Source organism: Triturus cristatus, chromosome 5_1, assembly GCF_964204655.1.
Source record: "Triturus cristatus chromosome 5_1, aTriCri1.1, whole genome shotgun sequence".
NCBI lineage: Eukaryota > Metazoa > Chordata > Amphibia > Caudata > Salamandridae > Triturus > Triturus cristatus.
Window position 1 is genome coordinate 255,029,642 of NC_140587.1, and position 17,830 is coordinate 255,047,471.

Below are 17,830 nucleotides of genomic sequence, written 5' to 3' on the forward strand. Positions count from 1 at the left end.
TAGGACGGGTTGCAGGTCGTAGGTGGTATTTTGGGGGGGTGAGTCACATACAGCCATATCCACCCCTGCGGGGGTGCGGGGGTTGTGCACAGGAAACCAATGGTGGTGCGCAGGATGCAACGAGCAAGGGAAGGATCTTCAAGGGAGGATGTTTGGAGGGCAAGTGAAAGTAAGTTTGGGTAGATGGAATGAGGTCAGTGATTGAGGGGGGTGTGTGGAACAAATGATACGGTGTAACAGGGGACGTGGAAGCGGGTGAATAGTGAATGGTGCTGGGAGAATGGAACTGACTGGGTTACGGCAACGAATCATAATTTGGAATTTATTGTTAATGTTAATAAAGTTCATTGGTGTGTGAGCAACCGTGTCCTAATAAATGGCCTTTTACACCATCACAACAGCGTGGAGTGTGGTTATTGCACTATGCCCTAATAAACTCCTGGTATCCAGAGATACAAATGGAGTTGCAAGAACAGGAAACAAACTAGGGTCTAGGAACCATGTGTGTCCTGTGTAGCTTCTATTCCTTGTTCTTCCCCTATACCCCATAGGAAAAAGAGAGCTGTTTAGTGTCTTATTCCCAAATATATTAAGGCTTTGGGCATGGTTAAAGCAGCGCAAAGTGGTGCAAAGTCTCACAAAGGTATTTGCTATCCAGCAAAAAAGGTGTTTTGCACATTAAAGGTGCCCTTTTTAAGAGCACAAAAATGCCTTTGTGCTGCTTTGCATTATAGAGGCATCACTGGAGAGTTACTGCGGTGGATTAGTGCAAGCACCCATAGGTTCTTCTTTTTTTTGCTTTATTATTTCAAGATGGTTTACTTCTTTTTAAAGTATTCATCGATGACATCTTTGGCTTGAGAATATTTGCCCTAGTCCTTGACAACCACACACCTGCAGCCAACTACTTTTTGGGGTTTGCCTTCTCGGTCAATTTTGCAAAGGCCAACCCAGCTTTTTGTTGTCATCAACTTTAATCAAGTGTTCAGCACACAGTGCTTTAACCAACTTGACATACATGGACTCATCACAGTTGGAAGCACGTACACAAAGGTGAGCCAGGTGTTTGTCCAATGCCTTGGCAGCTTCGCAAATGCCACAGGCTACTCCATCATGGATGAGTGCAGCCTTCAGCACCTCCTGGAGAGCAGTGACATCCATTACACCTGCAGCACCAATGCCTTCCTCAGCCATATTTGGACGTTTGTTAGGATGGTTTCACCAGTCGAATCTCATCGGGGTTAAGGAAAAAGCACCCATAGGTTTTGACACATATCCTGACCTACTAAGTTGGCCAGTCTAAGCTTTGTGTAAAAAATGCATGCCTTTCTATCATGAGTACTTATAAGGGAAAATGGGTTTATCTCTTAAGACAAATAAAAAAAACATGCATTGCATGTATGCTGCAGTGCACAACACATATTAAATATTTGGGATCCTTCTGAGCTTGTCTGTGCATTATAATTTTTATGGAACAGTTCTAGTATGTTATGTTATAACAATTTATATAGCGCACTAATGCTCAAAGGTGTCTAGGCACTTACAGATCGCATACTGTGTCAGCGAAACTAATTTGTAAAAAGCCATGTCTTGAGGTGTTTCCTAAATTCAAAGAGGGATGAAATCCCCCTGAGAGAGAGCGGGAGAGAGTTCCATATCCTGATAGTGCTGTGTCTGAAACTCCCCCCCACGCCCCTGCCCCAGTTCAACCTTTTGACTCTAGAGATGGGCACCAGGAAAGCATTGGCCGAGTGTAGCGGTCTGCTCGGAGTGTACCAGCTTAAGGCATCCCATAGAAATTGTGGACCTTCTCTGTAAAGTGCCTTAAGTGCAAAACAAAGTGCCTTGAATTCCACGTGCTGGCCGAATGGCAGCCAATGCAGCTTCTGTATCCCAGCCCTAATGGACTGGTGTTTGGGAACATCCAGTACTAATCTAGCAGCGGCATTCTGTATCATTTGCAATCTTCTGAGTAGATTGGACTGTAAGTTAATGTATAGGCCATTGCAGTAGTCCAACTTTGATGAAACCAGAGAAGTTAGAACTGTTTTTCTGGTATTTTTAGGGATGAACTGAAGAATTTTACACAAAATTCTAATAGTAAAAAATGCGGACGACACCACCCTCGAAATCTGAGACTTAAAATTAAGCTTCTCATCAATTATGACCCCCACATTTTTAGCTTTAGCTACCGGTGTAGGGGGGGGGGCAAGGTGTTTGGCCATCAAACTGGCGACCACAGAGGAAAGAGCTTTCCAAATAGCACCACCTCAGTTTTACTAGAATTAATCTTCAGGCAGTGCCCACTCATCCAGTTGCTCAGAGAGACCATGCAGTCATGAAGTTTGCTGGAATAGTTAACATCCTTGTCTATAGTAGAAATGACCAACTGGGTGTCATCGGCATACGAGGTGGGAATTAGATTAAAGCTTCTGATAAAAGGTGCTAATTCAGACATACATTTTAAAAAGCGTAGGGCTCAACGCGGAGCCCTGCGGCACCCCACAAGGCAGGATAAAAGGTGCAGATTTAAAATCGCCTAGTTAGACTGTCTGGGTTCTATCTGACAAAAACGACTTTAAAAGCGATAGGGCCTTTCCTCCTAAACCTATGGTCTTTAATCGTTCTATCAGCAAGGTGTGGTCCACGGTATCAAATGCAGCGGACAGGTTGAGGAGGATAAGAGCCGCCGACCCTCCACACCATCAAGTGCAATGCGGATTTCCTCCGTGGTCTTTATCAGAGCTGTCTCAGTACTATGACCCTACCCTAAACCCAAATTGACTATAGTCTAAAATGTGGTTATCTAAAATATAAGTGGAAAGTTCCACATTTACAAATTTTCTCCAACTATTTTCGCAGGAAGAGGAAGCCTTGCAATATGTCGGCAATTGGCTGGGTCCATTATATCCAGATTGTTTTTTTTTAATAACTGCAAAATGTGGGCCTGTTTCCACATAGTTGGGAATAATCCTTGCGAAATCACCTGATTAAATATGTCAGATAGCACCGGGCTAATAAGATGGCTAATATTGTGGAGGATCCTCGGGGGCAGGGATCATCCGGAGACCCAGATTTGGTCCTAGAGAGAAGGGTGGCTATTTGCACTGAGGAGGTGGGAGTAAAATTTAGGAGAGGCGTTACAATCTTAGCTTCCTGTTCTGTAACATTGGTATTTGATTTATTTATGGCAAACTGATCATAAATTTGATCAACCTTTGATTTAAAAGCCTGAGCCAGTATGTTACAGAAGTCTTGAGTGCAATTGGCAGCATCGTCCTTTTGTCGGATTGTTTATGGTCTTAAAAAGTTCCTTGCTGGAATTGCCCACCTTCTCTATTTTCAGCATATAATATTGGCTCTTCTCGGCAATTATTTTTTTCCTATAATTTGCTAACAGTAATTTATACTGATCTTTCTCATCTGCTTCATAGTTCTTTCGCCAGATTCTTTCCTGCCTTCTGCAGACTTGTTTGCCGAATCTAAGAGCTTCGGATGGTGCAGCAGGAGCTTTTCTGTTTTTATTTGTCACAGTATAAATCCTATGCTAGACATCATACACTCTCTACTGCACAATGATGAAAGGCTGTCCACTTTGCCTACTAACTAACAAAGCTGTTGCCTTCCTCAGTGCCTAGAAGTTTATGCAAAGAGCAAATTTGTTCACGCATGCATTTGTTCATATCCTCATTAATTTTTTTATTCAAGTATTGCTGGATTCATTCTTTCAGTTATTCTCTCATTCACTTTGGTGCCCTAGACTGTGCATCTGATTAAGGTTTGTGAATCAGCCATATTTTTTTAATATGAGTGGCTTCTGGAACTTTTATATATATTTGGGACATTTACATACATGACAATATGCTCAAATCCGGCGTTAGACAAAATTGGCTTTATTTCCGCTGTCTCCTGCCTCAAATTGCCTCTGTTTTAATAGAAGTCAATGGGGAAAATATATTCTCCTGATTTGTTTTTGAAAAAGCTACTACTCTCCTCTTCTAAAATGTTCTCATGTATGCATTTATTTAATCTTAAATTTATATCCCTACCTAACTGATTTTGTGCAGACACCTTCAAAAGTACTATTTTCTTTTCCTTCTAATGGCAATAGTACATTTTCCATGCTAAGAGCAGAATAGATATGGAATAAAAACACCCAAGGCTCAACGTGCAGTGATTTATTGCTATGCTCTCTAAAAAGGGCTGATGGGTCTAACATCCCAAATAAAGAAACCTAAAACATGCTACCTAGGTAGTGATCTCATGTGAGAACTTGTGAAGAGCTTCATTCATAACTCTTTTATTAGAGCATACCTCTCTTATGGAAGAGCCTTGCCACTAGCAATGTATGCATCAGTGTAATATCACACTAATGCTTGCAGGTGATTAAGGGACATGAGCAGTAGTGAGATGGGTGGCACACAATGGAGAAGTCAAAATGCATTTGATGTTACACTTGACACTGATGCATCTATGTCAAGACACTAACTCGAATTGATCTGCCTATCCCTCCCTATGGGGCTCTGTCTGCAATCGATTCTGCCATTTCTGCCTACTTGTTTCTCCTGCTCAGTCATTTCCTCTTTGCCTTTTTAGGCCCAGATCATCAACTCAAAAGTTATAAGGCCAGAACTCTGCTAAAGGTTGGTTAATATCACATTTCAAACACATTTCCAACTACATATGAATTCACAGAGTCCCACAAACTTAGAAAATCATCAGCTGTAGATTTCCTGGAGCATCTCAATGCGTAACATTCATTGGTGGAATTTTCATCAGGCAGAGAAATCTGCATGAAGACACTTAGCAGGACTCTGCTTTTACACTGCAACTTGTTTCTCCAGTGTGAATTTTTCCCCATGGAGATATTCTCCTTTTCTCCTGTACCCCCATTAAATGAGGGGTGTCCCATTCCACCTATCTCTCACGTAAAATGCACTTATTCCTACCTTCCAGGCGAACTATATGTGAGTTTCCGAGATGGAAAACCACCTTCCATTTGTCAAATAATAAATGCCAGGGCCCAGGCCAGGAGGCCAACACAGCTTGCACCACCCATTGCCCCTTTATCACTGCCAATGATGGTACCAAAACAACTCCTCACCATCTCTCTTGTCTGCAAGAGCGACAGTTCAGATTATTCCAGGTCTCCAAACATAAAGGAATGGGTGGTGAGGCAGGTACTAGTCTTTTTTCAGGTATATTGAATTCATAAACAACCGTTGTTCTGCTTATCTCTACTTTAGATGAGCAGCGCCACCATGTGGCAGACTGACATAAGTGTGATGATGGCCATTAAGTGCAGGTGCTGAGCACCGGAAACCACTGACACAAATTAAGCACCAAGAATACCCACAAAGCACCAGAATGTGACAGTTGTACTACCTTTGTAGGGTGACATCATCTCATTGCCATCACTACTGCAAGTGGCCAGATTGCTGTATGGGTGAATGTTCCATGTCCAAAAGTGAATTTAAAGAAAGTAAAATTTGAGAAATTCTGAATCTGCAAATCAGAATTAGTAAATTGCATTTACAAGGTGCTTTTTCAGCATCTAAGAGAAGGGCTGGAGTGTAGCAAAGAGCTAAATACAGTTCACATTGTTGCCCCATTGAAATGAGTAAAACGGCATGTCATAGTTCAGATTTGGCCCTTTTCTCATTGGGGAAAAAGCATCTTGTAAAACAGTATTTTCTACCAGTGACTAATGGGACAGTACACCAATATCATTGTAAAAAAATAACAAGCATTGGCAATGCCAATTGCTCAGCTTTTAAAAGAATGTTGTATGGTAATGTGAAGTATTACCAGTAGATCACGTGAAAATAGGCGTGTATTAATGTAGAAGCAAATAACTGTAGAATAATAGTGATGCAGGTTAAAAGTCAGGTGACAGTTGCACTGTCGACCACACCTAAACATCCATGTAGGTTAATGTCTGCTGTCCTCCCATCCGTGCTGCTGCCAGAGAAAAACAACATAAATTAACTAGGTTTCTAGGATAATAACATAGCATGCGTGTGCCCTTGAAAGCTCAACAGCTGGATTGATAAACAAAATTATCACAGCTGTGAGGAGGGCAAGCACCTTTTTTAGGAAGCACACACAAATTCTGCCCAAAGAGAACATGTAGTCCTGACTGCCAACATGTGGGCGTAGCCAGTGACCCTCTCCTGGTGTTCTCATGATAAAAAGAGCACTGTTACAATATTTGAATAATAACTTAACAAAAGAAAATAAATCATAGCTTTACTAATTAACTTTTAGTAGGCCAATCCCAAGTTTGGAGGAAAGTGAAATAACAATTTTATAAAGTCTGGGAGTTCATTGTCTCCATCTCTAACAGTCTTTCTCTATTCTTTTCTTCCCACTTCTCTCTTCGGAATCATGCGTTTTTATTATCTATCTTGTTCGATCTACTTCAGATATGGTCAATAAAGTTTTTTCATTCATTTTCACCATGTCGACACCGTGGTCCCTTTAAAACGCAGCGCGAAGACATACGTCCTCACGCTCGCTTCCAATTAGTGACGGATCACGTACTTGGCTGCTTTTCACACTGACTTGCCGGTAAGCCCTTTGAAACCTTGCGCTCAAGATTTATTTGCAGCTTCCTTTGGCTGTAGTCCGTACTCAAGTACAAACTTCATTTCGTTTTGTTTTAGACTTTCTCAACGCACACACGTCTTAAGATTCTGAGTCGCCTGGGTAAGATATTACGTAGAACACTGGGTGTTTTCAGAAGGGGTCTACCAAACTTTTACAAACTAGCTGGGGAGTACATTTTCCGTCTATTTACTTTTCTAGATGTCTGAGAGCTACTTTCAGCAATTTGATCAAGCTCTGTGTGAGTATATTCACGCGCACATGCCCATTCCTGTTTTTGCATAACTAGCGGTCCTTTCCGCTGCTCTATGTGCAGTGATTTTTCGTTTCCTCTTCTTGCACAGACTCAACACACTTCTTTTAATCACTTCTTTTAATCACTCTCACATTATTGTTGCTCACTCTTTGGCACTTTGCATAGAGAACGCGTGGTACCACATCTCGCAATTACGATAGCACGTGCATGCATTTTTATCTTTGAATTCACTTCAACTATCTTCACGGTGCCTACCATAGCTTTTCCTCACCGAGTGCAAATCCTCGTTTGATTTTGTCAATGTATACAACAATTGAATACAATGTGACCTTCTGTTTTGTTGTAGTTTCCATAACGGTGGATCTTTTGGAAATTATCTTCACTCACATCATTATAACCCCTGAAGAAGGGTTCAAAAAACTCGAAATGCATTGGGACGTTGTTCTACGAAGAAAATCCAACACAGTTTAATTTCACATATATTTCTTGTGTACTAACGAGATATCAAGGAAAGATTGATTGTAATTTTTTTTTCACGTTATTCATATGTGTTCAACCAAGTGATACTTTGGTATTTACCCTTTGTAACAGGCAAAGATAATCTGTCATGTTATTTTGTGTTTAAATAATTCAAATGAATATTAAATAACCCTTATGAAACTCTTGGAGTTTTTTCATCAGTGTGTCATGCAGGTTTGGATCACCCCATTCCTCTTCCATAGACTGTCATAAGTACCAGGTTTGACAATGAAGTGCTGGTGCTGAGCACCGGAAACCACCGGATGCATTTAAGCACTGCCTATTCATACCTATGTGACTCCTTCTGACATTGATGCTGCTATTTCTGCCTACTTGTTGCTCCCTCTCAGTCATTTCTTCTTTGCCTTTTTAGGCCCAGATCATCAACTCACACGTTAAAAAAACAGAACTCTCCTACGGGATGGTTAATACCACATTTCGAGACCAATTCCAACTACATATGGATTCACAGAGAATCCCAGGAAGTTAGAAAATCATCAGCTGTAGATTTCCTGGAGCATCTCAATGCATAACATTTATTGGTGGAATTTCCATCAGGCATAGAAATCTGCATGAAGACACTTAACAGGAGTTCGCTTTTGCTCTGCAACTTGTCTCTCCAGTGTGAACATAATTTTTCCCCATGGAGAAACTCTCCTTTTCACTTGTACCCCCATTAAATGTGGGGTGTCCCCTTTCACCCCCCTCTCTTGAAATGCACTTATTCCTTCCTACCTTCCAGGTGAGACAATATATGTGAGTTTCCGAGATGGAAAACTACTTTACTGGAGCTTTGAGAACAGTCTTAATTTGTAAAATATTAAGTGCCGGGGCACTGACCAGGAGGCCACTGCAGCTTGCACCACCCATTGCCTCTTTATCGCTGCCAATAACAATACCAAAACAACTACTAACCATCTCTCTTGTCTGCAAGTACGAAAGTTCAAATTATTCCAGGTCTCCAAAGCTACAGGTATGGCTGGGGAAGCTGGTTTTAGTATTTTTTAATGTATATTATATTCATGAACAACCATTGTTCTGCTCATCTCTAAATTAGATAAGCAGCACCACCATGTGGCAGACTGACATTAGTGTCATGATGACAATTAAGTGTTGGTGCCGAGCACCGGAAACCACAGGCTCAAATTAAGCACTGAGAATACCCACAAAGCACCAGAATGTGACAGTTGTACCACCTTTCTATGGTGACATCATCGCATTTGCCATCACTATTCTTTCTTCTGCAAGTGGGCCAGATAGCTGTATTGGTGAATGTGCCATGTCCAAAAGTGAACATACAGAAAGTAAAATGTGAGTAGTTCTGAATCTGCAAATCAGAATGAGGATGTCACATTTACAAGGTCCTCTTCAGAATCTAGGAGAAGGGATGGAGTGCAGCAAATAGCTAAATACAGTTCATATTGTTGCCCCATCTAAATGAGTAAAACGACATGTCATAGTTCAGATTTGGCCCTTTTCTCATTGGGGGAAAAAGCATCTTGTAAAGAAGTATTTTCTACCAGTGACTCTAATGGGACAATACATTGATATTATTGTAAAAACAAGCAGTGGCAATGCCAATTGGTCTGGTTTTAAAAGAATGTTGTATGGTAATGTGAAGTATTACCAGTAGATCATGTGGGAATAGGTATACATTAGTGTAGAGCAAATAACAGTACACTAATAGTGCTGTAGGTTAAAAGTCAGGTGACAGTTGCACTGTCGACCACACCTAAAAAATCCATGTAGGTTAATGACTGCACTACTCCCATCTGAGCTGCTGCCAGAGAAAAACCACATAAATGAACTCGGTATCTAGGACAATTACATAGCATGTGTGTGCCCATGAAAGCTCAACTTAGACAGCTGGATAAATGAACAAAATGATCACAGCTGTGTAAAGCGCAAGAACTTTTTTTGAGGAAGCGCTCACAAATTCTGCCCAAACAAAACATGTACTCCTGGTTCCCAACATGTAGGCGTAGCAAATGTCCCTCTCCTGGTGTTTTCATGATAAAAAGAGTTCTGTTACAATATTTGAATAATAACGTAACAAAAGAAAAATAAATCATAGCTTTTCTAATTAAGTTTCAGTGGGCGGATCCCAAGTTTAGAGGAAAGTGCAATGACATAATTTAGAAAAGCCAGTGATTTTAACAAACACTCAAAGTTGCTTGTTTCATTAACTTGTTCTCCTTTTTGATTAGTACCACATGTTTAAAATATGTAAAACTAGCAATCTTAACTTGGAAAAAAGTGAGGTTATTTGTAGTCTAATTGAGTTCTTGCCAAATTTGATGAATATTTTCGGGCAAAAAAAAGGAAATTGCATAACGTGAAGTGATTTTTAATGTTTTACATAAATCGTTATATCCAACTGTAAATTTAAATAACATAACATGCTCTTAAGTGTGTGTAGAGTATCAGAATTGTTTATATATTCAATTATGTAACCGACTAGCGTTTATTTAACTATAGACAGCTTTAGTTTCTCTCCCAGTCACAGTATATCAGTACAGACATGGACATTTTGACTCTATCATATTGTGATTCTAGCTGACATCTGTATCATTTGTTGCTTGTAGGCAGGGCCACTGGAATTATATGGCAAGGTTGACTTAAGTATAAGGCCATCAAAGAAATAATGTGGCATAACGCGCCACACTCTGTGGCAATGTTACTTCATTATTTTATCATTTTTAGGTCGAGCATTCGAGACCTCTTGTACATACTTTAGTATATACTTATATGTGTATGTCCTTTGTGGGCTCCGGAGATCAGCCCTAGGAATTGTCTGCTTCCGCTTAGAGACTTTTTTCTGTTCAACTGCCTCTATTTAATCTTAATAGAAAATGACCAGTAGAGATCAGTAAAATACCAGAATTTCTTTCTGCTTGTTCAACTGCTTCTGTTTAACTGTCTTGATAGAAAGCGACCAGTAGAGGTCAGTAAAATACCAGAATTGATTTCTGCTGAGGGACTTTCTTTTTTTTTATTTTTCTGGCAACTGCCTCTATTTAACTTTCTTGATAGAAAACGACCAGCACAGGTCAGTACAATATCAGAATCACTTTAGCATTCTCTAGATTCCAGTCCATAGAAATGGTCTTCCGCGAGTACTCGTAGACAATATTTTTTGCAAATCTTGTATTTTTTGTGATATAACCACTAATGGCCCTGATTTTATATTAAAAACAGAGCTTTGGACTATTCTATTTCCTGCTGAAAGGCAACATTTCTCTCGATGTGTTCCCATACCTGGTGCGTCACTCAGTTTGGTGCTTACTTTCCCTAAAGAACAGTAGATGTGTCAGCACCCAGGCTAATGTGCTGCATAGCTAAATACATTTAAGGTCCCAAAGGCAAGATCAATTGCATTGGCAATGCTTGTTTATCATTGTCTGGGCAAAGATTTAATTAGACACACAGTGCCACCATGTGGCCAATTTTTTACAAGTACCAGGGTTACCAAGTGCCAGTGCTGAGCACAGGAAACCGCCGGCTCTCATTAAGCACTGATTCCAGCGGTACCCACTTCATCATCATCAAAATATTAAAGGCTTATTTTGCCCTATTTGTATTCACACTGTCTGGGTGTTTTAACTAGTGTCATCATTACTGCAGCAGGTACTCAAGTCACCGAGCTACCTACTGAAATCTCTATAACTGCTTCGTTCCACTGGACTCAGTTTTATGGCATCTTCTATGCTATGTAGAGCCGGATTACGAGTATAGGTGGTATTTATCACACCATATAAATAACAATACCACAGGATATGTCATTTATCGCATGTGATAAATACTGACTATTACGAGTTGATGCGGAATTATATTCAGATTTATGTTTTTTTAACGCACCGCAATCCACATGATACAGTAAATACCATCTGGTTTTCCTCCGTTAAATTTCAGCTGGTTTGATCTGCCAAAATTTGATAAAGGTAGAGTTATTTATCAGATGCGCTAAATAACTAAAAACCTGTACTTCTGAGCCGTGCATAATTATTGGTTTACATACTTGTAGAAATATACAGATTGCCTCATAATGAGGACCGTAGGCTTTTAAAGCATGCAACTGATCTCCATCACTGGGTCACACAAATCACTCAAAGTTACTCCCAATGGTGTGCTGCGCAAGTTGCCCAGTGTACAACAAAAAGCCTTAAAATGTATTGTTTTAATCCTACATATTCCATTCATGCCAAAGATTAATCAAATTATTCAAGTCGGGCCGGCATCGACTCAAACAACCATGTTCTTATCATGCAAGTATTGTGACTAAATGTTTGTGTAAGCAATTGTAAGATTTAGATCATTCCTCATATGTACTTGGTCAGGTTCAATTCACTTCGGGAAATGTCCTTCTTTTTTAAAACCAACACACATATAAAAGGCATTGTCATTTCTAATGCCAATATCTCAAACTCTTGCAAATGCGAGACCACTTTCATAGTGACTGTGGCCCTTTCTTTAGATGCTGCTAGCCGTATTCAGGTAACAGCGAGCCGAGTCTAAAGAAAGGGACGTGGCCACCATTAAAGTGAAAGAACATCATGGGACGATTTTACCAACAAAAAAAACCCATTTGTTCACAAACAAGTTTTGTTGTTGTTGGTAAAAGCGCCCCATGATGTGCTTTCACTTTAATGGTGGGCACGCACCTTTCTTTAGATGCGGCTCGCTGTAACCTGAATACGACAGTAGCATCTAAAGAAAGGGGTGCGGCCACTATGTAAGTGACACCATGGTATGATGGGCTTTCACTGCCACAAAAGTTAATGCGGACGGCACTGCCAAATTGAATAAATAAAGAAGCCCAGCAGCTATACTTAAAGCGGACCGCCCTGCTAATGTAAATAAAGAAACGTGGCTGCTAAAGTTAACGCGGGCCACCATTAGTAATTAAAATAAAAGCGGGCGGCGTGCTGCTGCTAGGAAACCCCATAGTGGGTGGAATATATGCAAATCATTCAAGAGTATAGTGCTCACAGCCTAGATAAAGCAGACCGTGTAACACAAGTGAAAAGTCCAGTCCTCACGGGGGGTTATAAATGCAGACAAGGAAAGCAGAAAAGCAATGATTTGGAAAGGACAGTATCAGGAGCTAATTGAAAAGATGGTTGGGGAAATGGGCGGAGCTTCAAGTCTCTACCTGAATACAGCATGCCTTGCAGAACAGCGCATGCGCTGCCCAGGCTCGACCTAAAAATGTAGAAGAACTATTGACACATTTAATGAGGTTCAAGACTCGCCACTATAATGCAGCAGTAGCAGTTACTGAACCAACACATCCACACAATGTGAGAATGAGGATTTCCAATAGATGCAGTCAGAGTGCCATCAAATATGCTCAGTGAATCCTTGGCTGTCATTGGCCCTTGCCAGGTAAACCTTGTTTTTCGGTGTATGCTATATAAATACCTTCTACATTAGAATACAGCATCGCCATCACTTTACCCATATCAAAAGAAAAGTGTACACCAGCATTATCCCATCAGGGTTATCCAATCAACCCTTTTTCCAACCCAACTTGTGTTTTTTCTTAGCCTTTTTACCCATTTCCTGCAAACGCTCTTGGAACTGTTGCAATGTCTACCTCCCATTATAATGGCAATCCAGAAAAATTGCTTCAGACTGTGTATAATTTAGTAGAACAGCCTTTACTCTGTGTGTTTACTCTGGATCAACTCACCTGTCTTGTCGTGCCAACAAAGTACTCAGTGCTGGTTTGTACCGCAGCTCATTACTGGAGCTAAGATGACACAGCCTGATGTCCCACGCTCCAGGGTGTCACTGGGTTCCTATCGGTCAATCCATTTTAGATCCATTTCAGCTTTAAATCAAGTTCCCTTTTACCTGGATGGCGGGTCGAGCAGTTCACTGACACTCCCACACCCAGTGTACGAGGATGAGGAGTTCTCCTCTCCTTGCTTAGTGTTCAGATTCACCAGTGGTTAATTTGAAGAAAAAAAAATAAGTGCCAGGTCTGTCGTCAGGAGGCAGCTTGCACCAGCCCATTTCTCCTGTTAGCGCCACCTAAAACAGAACTAACCACTAACCATGAAAGTGGGAAGGGGATGTGGCGTAGTGGCTAGAGCTGCTGACTTTGGCACTGGGGAACCAGCTTCTAGTCTCTTTTTCGAATCTGAAAACGTGGTGAACATGAGCTACGGGCTACCATGCCATCCCTGACAATGTCTACTGTTTGAGAAGACTTCCGAATATTGGATTCTCAGCTATCTGGATTGAATTATACATATGCCAATGTGAATATCCTCTTTATTACTTTGTGGAGCCCTGAAGAAGTCTCTTTTTAGAGACGAAACGCATCGGCAATGATCTTCCGTTCTTATGAAAATGTGAAATAAAGCGAAAAGTCTTTTAAGAAACTCACATCGATGATCTGGACATCTTCTTGTGTTCTCACTGGTTTTCGAATGCTTAATGTCGAATTGTTATAATCTTTTAAATAGTGCTGAACCCTTTTGTGTCTAGTCTCTTTGTCAGCTCAACATCCTGTGATTCTGGGCAAATCACTTATTCTCCCTGTGTCTACCATAAATAAATGTGTCCTTAAATGGCGCTCATGAAAAGCGCTGATGGTGATGGTTAAGTGACGGAGCAGAGCACCAGAAACCACTGGCTCAAATTAAGCACTGTCTTCAGCATCTCCAATGATGTAAACAAGCTGTAGATTTTTTCCACGGGGACCAGTACAATGAGAGATTCAGCCCTTCACTCAGCCGCTCACCATTTTGACTATTACTTGCAGAGAGCGGCACCAGACAAACCATCACTTGTCACTGGACTACCAAAAGCTCAGTGACGGCCTACTAGTGGCAGCATTGGCGTAGCTAGCCCTTTGGCCTCCCGTGGTGGCCCCGTGTTTGTTGCCCCCCAGCGTATGCATAGAAGAGCAGGAGATTCTTCCATTTGCCGCCCCCGCTGCAGCAGCCACATTGAAGAGTGGGTGCGAGTCCTGGCGATTGCCACCCCAATATGGCAGGTAAGTAAGAGTGGGGGCCCTCAAACCTCATGCCGCTCGCGGACTCCCCACCCCCCAGCTATGCCACCAAGTGACAGAATGTGTGATATACAAAGGTTAATACCATAACATAAAAAAGTCACTTCTTTCCACTTTTGACGGGAATTTTTACTCTCTAATATTATGCAACAGACACCTTACCAGATATGCAATCAATTCTCATTTCATGTTGTATATATGTTTAGTTTTTAGGTCTAGTGCAAGTGAAAATTTTGCTTTCTTAAAAAATATATAATATTCACATGTAGTGAAATTCATGTCTGCCACCATCTTCACTAGCTTCTTTGGCTCCGGATTCTTCAGCAATTGGCTTGAGACATTGACAATCACATCTTGTATCAGCCTACAGAAGTATTTCAATATCACTCTTTCTATTGGAGGTATCATTCTGCTTCTGACCCAGCTAGTATCAAATGAATTCCAGAAACCCTGAGAATCCGTTCTGAAGATGGGTGGAGTAAAAAGATAGGGCAAAAAAGATCTGTGTTTCTGCATAAAAAATCCAAACTGGGAGGTAATGCCATCAAGGGAAGCTATTCCTAACAAGAGGAGTCTGGGATCTAACATGGATCCTTGAGGGATTCCCAGCAGCAGCGGTGGAAAGAGTGAGAATCACAAAAAAAGATAAAGTGATCAGATGACAACTTTCCTTTGAGCTATATCAGTGACTGCTAAGGAGGAGAAGGTAAAGCAGTGAAATGGGTCGACCATTACATGGAAGTCAAGAAGCATTAGAATGGTTAGCAGACAACTGTAGTGAATTGAGGTAATCATCTTCTAATTATGTGTAAGGCAAGAAAGTGCATGTGAACAATAGGCATTAAACACTAGTTTATGCGGAAGGAAGTTGGAGTTGAGAGGTGGATTGATTATTGTAAAGTGTGGAAGGTGTCCTGTAGATCGCTTAAATAAATCTTTGTGTACAACTAATTTGAAGTATTAAGGCAACTCAAGAGAGGTGAGAATGTTTGAAGTGATACAGCATAGGACTCTGGAGTGGAAACGAGTGCTTTATGGGTTGCCGATTGAATGAGTCGGATGGAGCACAGGCGGCTATCTCAGTAATAAAGATGAGGTATGTGAAGGTTCTAGTTGGGAAGATCGTGAATTTGGGGTCTCATTATGGTGGAGTGCACTGGAGACTATATTAAGTCGGTTGCTCATGAGGGTGATCTTGGAGGAGAATGAGAATAATAGTCAAGGGTTTGCTAAGAGATGATTTGATGTGATTTTTTTGGGCAATAGAGTGTGAACAATTGATGTGCTTATTAGTGATAGTTACATGATTTGTGTGAAGACATTCATCAGTTGATTATTTCTCAGTGTTATGATTGGCATGGATCATGAGAAGGTGCGAGGCAGGTCTATAAAAAGATAACGGCAAACAGGGCATTGTGGCACACGTGTATTACAACGGTTACATGGATGATGACTTCAATGCACTGTGGAAGAGGGAGTTGAGGGGAAGCATTATCCTGACGGATTTCTTTTGAAGAACTCCATCAGATTTTTAGGGTCTGCAGGAGCCGTGAGGTTTTACAATGTTAAACTTCACACTTTTGTAAAGACTGCAAAGTTACGCAACTTTGTAAAACTTTGCTAGAAGGCCAAAATTGTCTCAAAAATATGTGCAGAAAATCTTTCCATGAAACACTTTTAGCAAGAGACTACGCTTGTAAAAAGTTGTGTTTTTTCCAGGAAATTTTGTCTTCAAATCCTATTTTTGTAGGGCTTTCTCCCTGAAGGTTCTCGTCAGGAGTGGCCTACAATTACTGATGAGGCTGGTAATGGATATAACCTGCTTCATCAGGGACCACAAGGATTGAGGTATTAATGCACCCGGTATCAGAATAAATTGATTTGGCAATTGAATGGGCAATGAATGGGGCCTCTTCGTGAGTAGGTGTGATTAATAATGGTACAATATGTTCACGGTACCATCAGCACTGCCTTTTCTAATGCCCAGTACATTTTTGCTCAGGCAGCTGAAGGATACGATTCTCTCAGGAGCACAGAATAGGTACAATAGGGACACCATTAATGTAAGTTTCTCTAACACAAACACAGGGCAGGTACTGTACAAAGTGAAGCAATGCTCCATTCAGACATTGTGGCCATACTGCAAACAGCTGCAGTTTAATGTAGTTCCATGATTTTTATTAGTTCTTCGCAGCTGCGGCCTGTGCGGGTAAGAGAGGTGGGGCCGAGCTTGAGGGCGAGGGAGAGGGATTTGACAGACAACCACAAGGGGAAATTAGTTTGTTTTCCATTATCATCTGTTTTAATCCCCCGCCCCCCAACCGCCATCACTGCCATACAGGTCTTACCTGCATGGGCCGCGGCTGGTACTTCGCCCTTATATGTTAATTTCTTCGTACTTGTCTGGCACTTCCTACTTTAGCTAACCATTTTCAGTACCAGAACTGCAAGTATTAGACTGCACAGAAAAATTGTGGGTAGCTCACTCTGTTCTGTTAATTTATGTGTGTTTTTGCAATTTAGTCTGTAGGCAGCAGAACTTTAAGTACCAGAATTCACACAAAAAAAGCAATGGTTAGAGGAGCTTTGGTGCCATTTGCAAACTATTGTACAGGCAACTTTTTGGTAGCGAATGTTACAAAATGACATATCCAAAAAATGTGTTGAGCCAGTGTTTTAATCACATTATCCTTTCATTGCTGTGTATTCTGGACCTTCCAGTTTTACTTTTCAATAATAAATGCATTAGGGGACGACCGCTAGTTGCCAATTGAGGGACATGGAGCTTCTGCTTTGGGTATGAAAATGTGCTAACTTCTCAGTGCTAAAGACACAAACATTAATTAAAGTGACCGTTGACTCTATGGGACATATTTATGAGCCCCTTGGTCTCTTAAGCATCACTTTTTTGTGACACTCCGGCAGTGCAAATTACAAAATCATATTTATGAGGTCACGCAAATCCACTGTGAATTCTTTGAATGGCCTCATAGATATGGTGTGAGGCAAGGCAGCGCAAATCGTTTCATTTCCTTACTCTATGCTAGGGAAGCGTTCCATGGGCGTTGCTGTGGATGTTCCCACGCAACACTCATGGATTCTGATGCTTCCCCAGATTTACAAAACCATGTAAACATAAGGATGTGCCAAAACCTTGCGCCTCCCCAGGGGAGGTGCAATGAAGAGAAATAACTAAATTTCTCCTCGTTTTTTCCTCTTTCCATTTGTCTTGCATTCTGCAGCACACACAGAAAGAGGAAAAAGCCTCCCAAAATTGTTTTTGTGCACAAATGTGCCCCTTCCTGCACAAAACAATCCTGCTGACAACACAGGAACCCGTGCATCATTGTGCAAGGATGCCTGCATTGGTGCTAGGCTGCCGAAATGGCATCAGCGCAGAAAGAATGGTCAGGAATGCATCGTAT

At 41.1% G+C, this 17,830-nt stretch overlaps 1 protein-coding gene and 1 pseudogene across 1 annotated transcript in view; one reads left to right on the top strand and one right to left on the bottom strand.

Annotated features, from left to right (window-relative positions):
- Positions 1 to 17,830, top strand: part of ST3GAL1 (ST3 beta-galactoside alpha-2,3-sialyltransferase 1) — a 219,334-nt gene that overhangs the window by 25,683 nt on the left and 175,821 nt on the right. The gene's annotated exons all lie outside the window — the stretch shown is intronic.
- On the bottom strand, positions 819 to 1,194 carry LOC146830691 (small ribosomal subunit protein eS12 pseudogene; annotated as a pseudogene).